The 9763-nt window shown below is 46.4% G+C and overlaps 1 long non-coding RNA gene across 3 annotated transcripts in view; it reads right to left on the bottom strand.

Annotated features, from left to right (window-relative positions):
• Nucleotides 1-976: 976 nt before the first annotated feature.
• Nucleotides 977-9763, bottom strand: part of LOC126513523 (uncharacterized) — a 19951-nt gene continuing 11164 nt past the window's right edge. For 2 of the 3 annotated variants that reach the window (XR_007595368.1, XR_007595369.1), the window contains exons 3-5: nt 5299-5535; nt 4345-4514; nt 977-3310 (exon numbers count right to left, since the gene is read on the bottom strand). This is a non-coding gene — a long non-coding RNA (uncharacterized lncRNA). The remainder of the gene's footprint in view (nt 3311-4344; nt 4515-5298; nt 5536-9763) is intronic. The other variant, XR_007595370.1, reaches the window with a different exon arrangement.

Raw genomic sequence — 9763 nt, 5'->3', positions numbered from 1 at the left:
CTGAACTCTTTGCATGGCTTGCAGGCAGCTCTACAGGTCAGAGAGTCTCCTCTGGGCAGCTGGCCTGCTTCACCCAAACTGTGGACAGTTTCTATGAAGCTGGGGAGGGGTCTTTGAGAATCTTGCAGGTTTCAGCTTTTCCAGACATATGACCTTTGCTTACCTCCTGTGTTGGGGTTGGTTTACCCTTTACCTTTTTGGGGCCCACCACCCAGCTCCCAAATAAATCACACACACGGAGGCTTATTCTTAGTTATGAATGCCCGACCTTATCTTGGCTTGTTTCTAGCCAGTTTTTCTGAAATTATCCCTTTTGCCTTGGGATTTTTCCTTTTCTTACTTCTGTATATCTTACTTCACGACTGACTGGGAGGCTGGCCCCTAGTATCTTCCTCTTCTCCTTTTCTTGCTCCTCTCTTTCTTGCTCCTCCTTCTGTTTATACTCTCTGCCTGCCAGCTCCATTTACCTTTGCTCCCGCCTCGCTCTTTATTAGGACCAATAGACAGGCACGGTAACAGAGCTCACAGAGTTAAACAAAGGCAGCATAAACAAAAGTCACACACCTTAAAAGAATATTCCCCAACAGTCCTGAGCCCAAGGAGAGCCTCCCCTGCCCTGTCCAGCAAATGTTTCAATTTGGAGGAAGGGGCCATCCAATATTTGTTTCTTCAGAGAGTCCCAGAAGCCACTGATCCTATAGTAGATGCTGCACCAATGTCTTTGTGACAAATGACATTACCATGCATGCCAATCAGCTCTCAAACGTCCAAAATTAGAAGTGGTTTTTAAGCCGGGCAGTGGTGGCGCACGCCTTTAATCCCAGCACTTGGGAGGCAGAGGCAGGCGGATCTCTGTGAGTTCGAGACCAGCCTGGTCTACAAGAGCTAGTTCCAGGACAGGCTCCAAAACCACAGAGAAACCCTGTCTCGAAAAATAAAAAAAAAAAAAAAAAAAAAAAGTGGTTTTTATTTCTCCCCAATAAATGCTAAGGTCAAACTACTGGAATATGATTGGCCAGTCTTCCATCAACTACAGCAGAGGTTCTCAATGTGTAGGTCCTGAAAGCATGGATATTTACATGATGGTTTATAACAGTAGCCAAGTTACAGATACGAAGTAGCTATGACCAACTGACTGTATTAAAGGGTTGCCATGTTAGGAAGGCTGAGAACCAACTAAACTGCACTTTCCCTAATCTGTTGAGCAAGATTTTAACCTACGGGCTACTTGGAGCCACCCTGAGCCCTGTGATATGTATGAGCTTACTTCTCTGTGCCTTGGTAGAGGAACTTTGAACAAATAATATCCAATGAGCCAGCCTGTCTGTGTCTGCCACAGGAAGTCTCCAGTAGACGCTAAATATTATTATTCATGCCACTAAGTTGTTGCTGATCTCAGACTCCATTGTTTTAGTTTTCAGTGATGCTGAATTTCTTTTTTTTTTTTTAACAACAAAGATATGTTAAGGTAAGAGGGGGCAGATGAGCCAAATCTAGACTATGAAGGCAACGTTAGCAAAATTCCCGGATGAGAGCCAATAGAGCAGTCGGCTGCACCAGCATTTTATCCCCATTAAGAGGCCTGCTAATCTACAAAGTGATCCTGCAGGCAGCTCAGAAAGTGGCTGTAGGTCAGGGCTCAGCAGTAAAGGTTACTTGGTGATGGGGGCACTCACCCCACCCCACCCCATGCCTGGACTCAAAAGTTAGGAAAGCAGAGTAAAGAACAAACGAATCTGAAAAGCAGAGGGGACAGTTTTTTAACTCGTCTAAAATGAGAAATTTAATCATCCCGTTTCCCGGCATGCTGTTTCCCCGAGACAGAAGGGATTGTCTAAGCATCGTGATGCCTCAAACCCAGTACCAAAGATGTGGTGTTTTCACACACACACACACACACACACACACACACACACACACACACACACAGTAAGAAAAATGTGCAAGAAGCATACTTAGCCTTCCACACACAGGCCCAGAGTGCTGGGAAGCAAAGATTATTAGAACAAAGAATACCTTCGGGTCATCTCGTTCATTTCCTTCTTTACAGCTGAGGAAACTGAGTCCCAGATTTACTTCTATTACTTCTAGTCCCCTTTCCCGTTCTAAGCACCAGCGATGTTTTCATTAGAGCAGTGGTTCTCAGCTTTCCAAATTCAGTTCCTCATGCTGTGGCACCCCCAACCATAAAACCATTTCTGTTGTTGCTTCATAGCTGTATTCTGTTACTGTTATGAACGGCACATGTAAATATCAGTGTTTTCCAATGGTCTTAGGTGACCCCTATGGAAGGGTGGTGACCCACAAGTTGAGAACCGCTGCACTTGACCAAAGGTACATTCTTGGATAAACCCTATTTAATCCATAGAGGACAGAAAGCCTCTGCAAACTCTGGGAAAGAGAAGATGCAACACTACAGCGGGACGCGGTGGCGCACACCTTTAATCCCAGCACTCGGGAGTCAGAGGCAGGCGATCTCTGTGAGTTCAAGGCCAGACTGATCTACAGAGCTAGTTCCAGAACAAACAGAGCTACAGAGAGAGACCCTGTCTGTCTAAAAAAAAATACATAACTACAAATTGATACATGGAACAGGATGGAGAAAACTGTCCTTCCCAATATGGCTGATGCAAAAGCAATAGTTTCTAGAATGTTCAGATGTAGACCGAGCAGTGTCTCCCAGACCTTCTCTTGAGCTCCTCACCAGACATGTTTTCACTGCCGACACTCTCTGCCCAGACTAACAGCTAAGAACAGGTGACCTAAAACATTTCATGTCTTTCTTAAAGCCGTGGCCATTTTAAATCATCTATTTTTCTCATAGGGGGCTTAGATTACTGACGGGCAAGTATTTCAAATTATTTAAATTCTCTTATAGCATGTGGATTAAGAGCGTGATCCACAGAGCCAGGTATTCCAAGCTTAAATTCCTAATTCCATAACTGATTAGTCATGTCTCCTGAGCACAGTACCAAGAGATATACACCCACGTCTCTGCATGTGCAAAAGATAAGAACCGTGGCTCCACTTGCAGTCCTCGGCACAGTGAGTTCCTGCACACCCGGCCCACAGAGTGTTTTCTGTCCAATGACCATGTAATCAAATCTCACCACGATTCAGAAGTCACAGAGCATGCTCACTCAGGTCTCACAGCAGTCCCCGTGAGAGTCTCTGTCCTCCGCACCTAAGTGAGAGGTCACAGCTAGACATCTTCCTCCAGGTGTCAACCTCAGGAGCAGGTCAGACATTTCTGCAGCACAGCCAGTCTCCTACACCTCAGGAAGTCTTTCTGCACTCCCGGAGTCCCAAGCTGCTTGGGAAAATGAGACAAACATGAACACAAGAGCCCAAGAACAAAAGGGCCCAAGAAAAGCAGCAGAGGCTGGTGTGCTCTGCGGGGATATGCTTTTTGTTGTTGTTTTATTTTGTTTTGCTTTGGGTTTTTTTTTTTTTAAGCTTTGGAGCCTGTCCTGGAACTAGCTCTTGCAGACCAAGCTGGTCTTGACCTCACAGAGATCCACCTGCCTCTGCCACCCAAGTGCTGGGATTAAAGACGTGTGCCACCACCGCCCAGCTTCTGAGTGGATGTGTTAATGGGGCAAGTGTCAGTTTGGGGATGTGCGTGGCACCCAGGAAGCCATTGGTGCTTATGTGAAGATAGGAGAGACTTACACCCTCCCACCCCTACACTCAGTGTTACAGTCAAGAGTGCCCTGAGGTCCCACGGACCTTTGGAGGCCTCTATGAATTCTGGGAATCCTCCTGACTTTCAGTTATTACACGGATCATCCTGTCACCCTGCCTGGCTCTTCCTGCCATGAAGGCTGAGTATTCCCTAAACTCATTCCTTCTATAATTTTTAATGCCAGTTCATTCAGCACAGTCTGTGCAGCAACGTGTGACTGAGTTAGGAGGCAGAGAGAGGTGAAACATGCTGAGTAAGTTTCCCCAGGACTCCTTTCTATTAGTTGAGTCTGGGTGGGCAAGGGCTTTGGATTGATTCTATTTTTGTTGTTTTTGTTGCTGCTGCTGCTGCTGCTGCTGCTGCTGCTGCTGCTGCTGCTGCTGCTGCTTGGTTTTTGAGACAGGTCTTGCTGTGTATCCCAGACCATTCCAAAACTCACAACCCTCCTGCTTCCCACTCCAGAGCGCTAGATTACAGATGCTTGGTCTCTAGCTAGTGAACTCTGGGGAATGATTGCCTTGGCCTTAAGGGAGTAGGTACAGCTTTTGGATAAAATGTGTTGCTGGGGTATAGATGAGATGTAAGCTCTCAGCTATTGCTCCAGCTCCATGCCTGCCAGCCCGCTGTCACGCTTCCCGCCATGATGATTATGGACTCACCTTTTGAAACTGTGAAACAGTTAAGAAGACCCCAGTTAGATGTTCTTTCTCTTATGGTCTGCCTTGGTCATGATGTCTCTTCACAGCAACGGAACAGTAACTAAGACACCCATGTCTCCGTGCAGGCTTTAAAGTTCACAAGGAAATGAAACATTTTCTTTCCGTTGTCCCTTGGAGAAATGAGAATGGTCTCCAAAACTAGCATGTAGCGTTAACCCACTGAGGAAGGCACCATCACTGTCTCCATGAGCAGCAGCTGCCAGAAACTCTGCCCTTGCTCTGCCTTGACCACTAGCGCTGAGACTTGTCAAAAGATAACACAATCAGGATAGACTAGAGGAGCTGAGAGTCCAGGAGGGAGGGTGGTGTCCCCAGAGGCTATAGACAGGGAGAGTGGTGTCCCCACAGGCTACAGACAGGGAGGGTAGTGTCCCCAGAGGCTGTAGACAGAGAGGCTGGTGTCCCCAGAGGCTATAGAGGTGACAGAGATCTGTCACACTAAGCCTTAGTTTGTGTCCTTAGAAGGGACATCTTTTGTGACACAAGAAGAAGGGGTATGATATTTCAGATGAACAAGTCTGAAGACAGTATAAGGAAGAAGCCAAGGGATTCTTCTGTGATTATTACTTAGCATACACGTGTAAGTCTGTGACCACAGAAAGAGAATACTAACATGCAGCCATTGGAGCTGGTTCGGCTAGATCAAGTTAAACACATAGTTACATTGTTTATTCGTTACTTGGTATTCTTCTCATTGATTCTTTCTTCCTACTAATTGTTGTGGTATAATTTAGGAAGAGTCTTAATTCTTTTGTTTTGTTTTATTTTTTTAATGTTTTATCAAGATAGAGTTTCTCTGTGTAGCCCTGACCTGGAAAAAAAGCCTGCAAAAAGAGTCAGAGACAGCCCATGCTCCCACTGTTAGGAGCCCCACAAGAAGACCGTGCGACACACCTGTGAAATATAAACCAAGGGCCAAGGTCAGCCGCTTGCAGACTCCCTGGTTGTTGGTTCGGTCTCTGTGAGCCCCTATGAAACCAGGTTAGTTGATCCTGTGGGTTTCTTTTGGTGTCCTGACCCCTCTGGCTCCTCCAATCCTTCTTTTCCCTTTTCTTCAGGATGCAAGGGGCTCAATGTGACCATCAGTTGCCGGATGAAGCCTCCCTGATGACAACTGTGCTAGGCGCCAACCTGGGTGTACAGCAGAATATCATTAGGCCTCATTACTTTGACATGTAATTCTCAAACCCAGGTCAAAAGGTGAGCGCCCCCCACCCCCAGCACTTCACAGGAAGTCAGAGGGAGGGGAAAGCTGTTGGGTTTGTGAAAATGGAGGAGTGCCAGGTTTCAGACTTCCAAAGTCAGTTCTAATGATGTCACCACCAAATCAAGCGACCTTCCCCGAGCCCCACAAACATGGTGGGTCAAGGTCTTGGTCTCAGGATTCTCCCTCTGTCCTGGAAACAGAGGCAGGCAGTGGGTATTTCTGTCTGAAGGCTTCCTCACAACCCTCTCTGGTGCCTCCAAACTGTCCTGCTCCGGAGCCACCCCTGTAAGGAGCCAGTGAGCTAAAGAAAGGAGCCGACAGGGCTACAAGGCTGGTCCCTTGAGGGTCGGGGTGTTATGGACAGAAGATGAGATACCCCAGGCTCCGACTCCTGCAAATACACAGTACCCTTCCATCCAAGGGACGGGAAGAAAGCACATTCTGTGGATACCGGCCTTCCTATTGGAAGAAGCAAGCCAGACCTCAATGACCCGACATTCTGTGCATTTCCTTACAGAGACCCAATCCAATCTCCTTCAGCCAACCATTCCCCACCTCCGTTTTCCCAGGCCTGGCCCTGTTAGGGTCCATGAGAAGTCCCCATGAAAGACTGCCAGTCACACAGGCAATAAGCGAGAGCGCTTTTTTATGATTCCAACAAAATGGGACAGCGCAGGGCGATGACCATGACGAGAGAAGCCCTAAGATTCCTTTTAAGCAAGATTAGGGGAATCCTGTTGCAAGGAGAGGCCAGGCCACTTGTTCATCCTGGAAGCCTGGCTAGCTTAGCCCTGAAATAACCACACAGAAATTGTATTAATTAAAACACTGATTGGCCCATTAGCTCTAACTTCTTATTGGATAACTCTTATATTAATTTAACCCATTTCTATTAATCTGTGTATTGACACATGGCTGTGGTTTACCGGATAAAATTCTAACCAGTGTCTGTCTCAGGCGGAGGATCTATGGCTTCTCTCTGACTCTGCTTTCTTCCTCCCAGAATTCAGTTCTGTCTTCTCTGCCTACCTAAGTTCTGCCCTATCAGGCCAAGGCAGTTTCTTATTATTAACTAATACAAGCAACACATAGAAAGAAGGACCTCCTCCTACACCAGAATCCCAGGGAGGGGAGGCTAGTCTGGGAGCTGATTGGTGGGTTAAAGTTTATAGGTTGCTATAGGATTGGTTGGTGGCTTAGTGGTTAGGGGCTTTTCAGCTGCAGCATGGGAGAAGCTACCTTTAGTTCCCATAAGCTTGCACAAAGCCCTGGGGCGCCCTCTGACTGGTTGCCCCTGGGTTGCATCTTTCCCAAGATCGGCTTGCTCTGCTCCAGCTGGTTCCAGTAAACTGAAACTAAGGCCTGGTCCCTGAGAGGGGCTATTAGAAGCCTGTCATGGCTCTGGTCTGGCTCCCTGGCCCTCTCAGGCCCCAGCCCTCAGTTCACTGAAGAGATCCAACAGACCCCAGTTTCATCCTCTGGCTGAGTCACCTGGATTCTTTAGCTATTTATAGGTTAATTAATTAAAAATTATAAATCTCTCCTCGTGTTGCGATTCTCAGCAGTGGCTCATATCTACTCTCCATCCGGAACTGCCATCCTGGGGCTTTGGAAGACAAGCTTAGGAAGAGAGTGCTAGGAAACTGGCCTCTGCCTTTGTCCCTCTAGGAGTCTCGATTGCTTCTACAGAGAAAAAGATGTATTAAAATGATACGGCAGCACACTTGACTCGGCCCCCACAAGGGCCAGCCAGACATCCTTGCCGACAAGGCGTGGGAAGAGAATGATGCTTCTGCACAGAGACGCTGACCCCAGGGCAGTAAAACCAGTGAGCATCTTTCTGGGAATTACCAAGGTCACTGACACCCACGAATAACACTCAGCTGCCTCCTACTCTCTTCCAAAACTAATCTAGTTTTTCTTAAGCTTTGATGAAAAAGTTGTCTTCCTGGCAGCTGGGTGTGATGGATGAGCAAGCCTCCTCCTTGATCCCTGCAGGAGAATGGTGCTCTTTCCCCAGCTGAAAGAAGGTCTGTAGCTTGGACAACCCCTTGTCCTGCGTCCTCCTCTCCCTGGGTTCTCAAAGCTCCATGGCTAGTAGCCCCAACTAGAGGGTTGTTCTCCCAGCTGTTGCAGGGGCCTTGTGGTGGTCTGAACAGGAATGGTCCCACAGGCTCATAGATTTGAATGCTTGGTCATTAGGGTGTAGTGCTGCCTGACAGGGATGAGGAGTGTGGCCTTGTTGGAGTAGGTTTCTATGTGTGTGTGACTGTGTATGTGTCTGTATGTGTGACTGTGTATGTGTCTGTGAGGGTGTGTGTATGTGTCTGTGAGGGTGTTTGTATGTGTCTGTGTATGTGTCTGTGAGGGTGTATGTGCATGTGAGATGTATGTGTGTGAGTGTATGCCCGTGAATGTGTGTGTGCATATGTGTGTGTATGTGTGTGTTAGAGTGTATGTGTGTGTGATGGTGTATTGCGTGTGAGAGTGTATGTGTATATGTGTGTGTGTGCATATGTAAGTATGTGTATGGGGGGCATATCAGGTGACTTCATCAATTACTCTTTACTGTGTCTATGAGACACAGTCTCTCAGGGAACCTGAAGTTCACTGACTCAGCCATTGCTGGCCACCAAGTCTGAGATCTTCTCTGCAGGTGTAGAATTACAGGGCTTCCTTGGTATGCCCAGTTTCTTTACATGGAAGCTAAGATCCAAACTCAGTTCCCCATGCTCACCTGACCCATATCCCAACACCCCAACATGTAGTAAATAAAAAGAGAAAATAGTGGCCTGTCAGTGGAGAGATGCCGTTTAAACACCTGACCAGATCCCACTTAATAAAACATGTCAACAGCTCCTGCCTCTTGGGTTGATGGATAGAGAAGGTCACAATATCTTGGTGGTATCTTGTCAGAAACTCATAGCTAACCACCAGGCAGAATCCAAAAGCCTAAACTGAGGGGTATTTCTCAAAATAATTGACCAGACATTTTAAAACTGCCAAAGCCATGGGATGCAAAGCAAGGCTGAGATATTCACCAATATTGTCAAAAGCTGGGAATGTGGTAGCTGGAAGAAAACTGGGATTTGGGATTGAACGCTGGCCTAGTTAAAGAACCTTAATTGGAGAAAGAAATTTTACTATAAATAATATTATATCAATATTAAATTTCCCAGTTTCTATAACTATTCTATAGATATATTAAATAGTCAATATTAGGGAATGACAATAAAGAATTCATGTGAAATAGGTGCTAATTTTAAAAAGTCTTTTCTGAAAGAGTGCTTTAAAATAAAAAGTAAGAAAAATGTTGAAGGTGGGTAGTGGGGGTACATGGCTTTAGTCCCAGAACTCAGAAGGCAAAGTCAAGCAGATCTCTGTGAGTTTGCGGCCAGCCTGGTCTACAGAGTGAGTTCCAGGACAGGCAAGGCTTACACAAAGAAACCGTGTCTCAAAAAGAAAAGAAGAGGAGAAGAGAAGAAGGAGAGAGAGGAAGAGGAGAAATGTTGAATATAATTTGGGTTCTTAGTTAAGGTGGTTGTTAACTATTATGAGACTGACTACTGCCTAAGACATACATTAAACCATTACAGCAAGGGCCCAAGGGTACAGTGGCCAAAGAATAAACTTTTCCCCCCATGCATGATGCCCTGAGTCAGATTGCCAGGGCAACTATCTCTCTCTCTCTCTCTCTCTCTCTCTCTCTCTCTCTCTCTCTCTCTCTCTCTCTCTCTCTCACACACACACACACACACACACACACACACACACACACGCATGCACGCAAATAAATAAAAGTAATTAATTTTTTTGACATTTATTCCTGCAAACTGCCCTAATTATATACCCAATCTGGGAGATTTTTTTTTTTGGTTTGGTTTGGTTTTGGTTTTTGGGACAGAGTTTCTCTGTGTAGCTTCAGAACCTGTCCTGGACCTAGCACTTGTAGACCAGGCTGGCCTCAAACTCACAGAGATCCACCTGCCTCTGCCTCCCGAGTGCTGGGATTAAAGGCGTGTGCCACCGCCGCCGGCTTCTGGGAGGAATTTTTATGAAAATTTTTGGAATTGGTGACTGCCAAACCCTGTGTGGTGTGGTCCTTAATCAAAGCTCAGATGTGACAGAAGCCTGTGGTTCTGGAATCAGGAG

The sequence above is a fragment of the Alexandromys fortis genome, unplaced genomic scaffold (assembly GCF_014885135.2).
Source record: "Alexandromys fortis isolate MF-2015 unplaced genomic scaffold, M_Fortis_MF-2015_v1.1 scaffold_118, whole genome shotgun sequence".
Taxonomy (NCBI): domain Eukaryota; kingdom Metazoa; phylum Chordata; class Mammalia; order Rodentia; family Cricetidae; genus Alexandromys; species Alexandromys fortis.
This window is presented reverse-complemented; position numbering and strand designations above follow the sequence as displayed.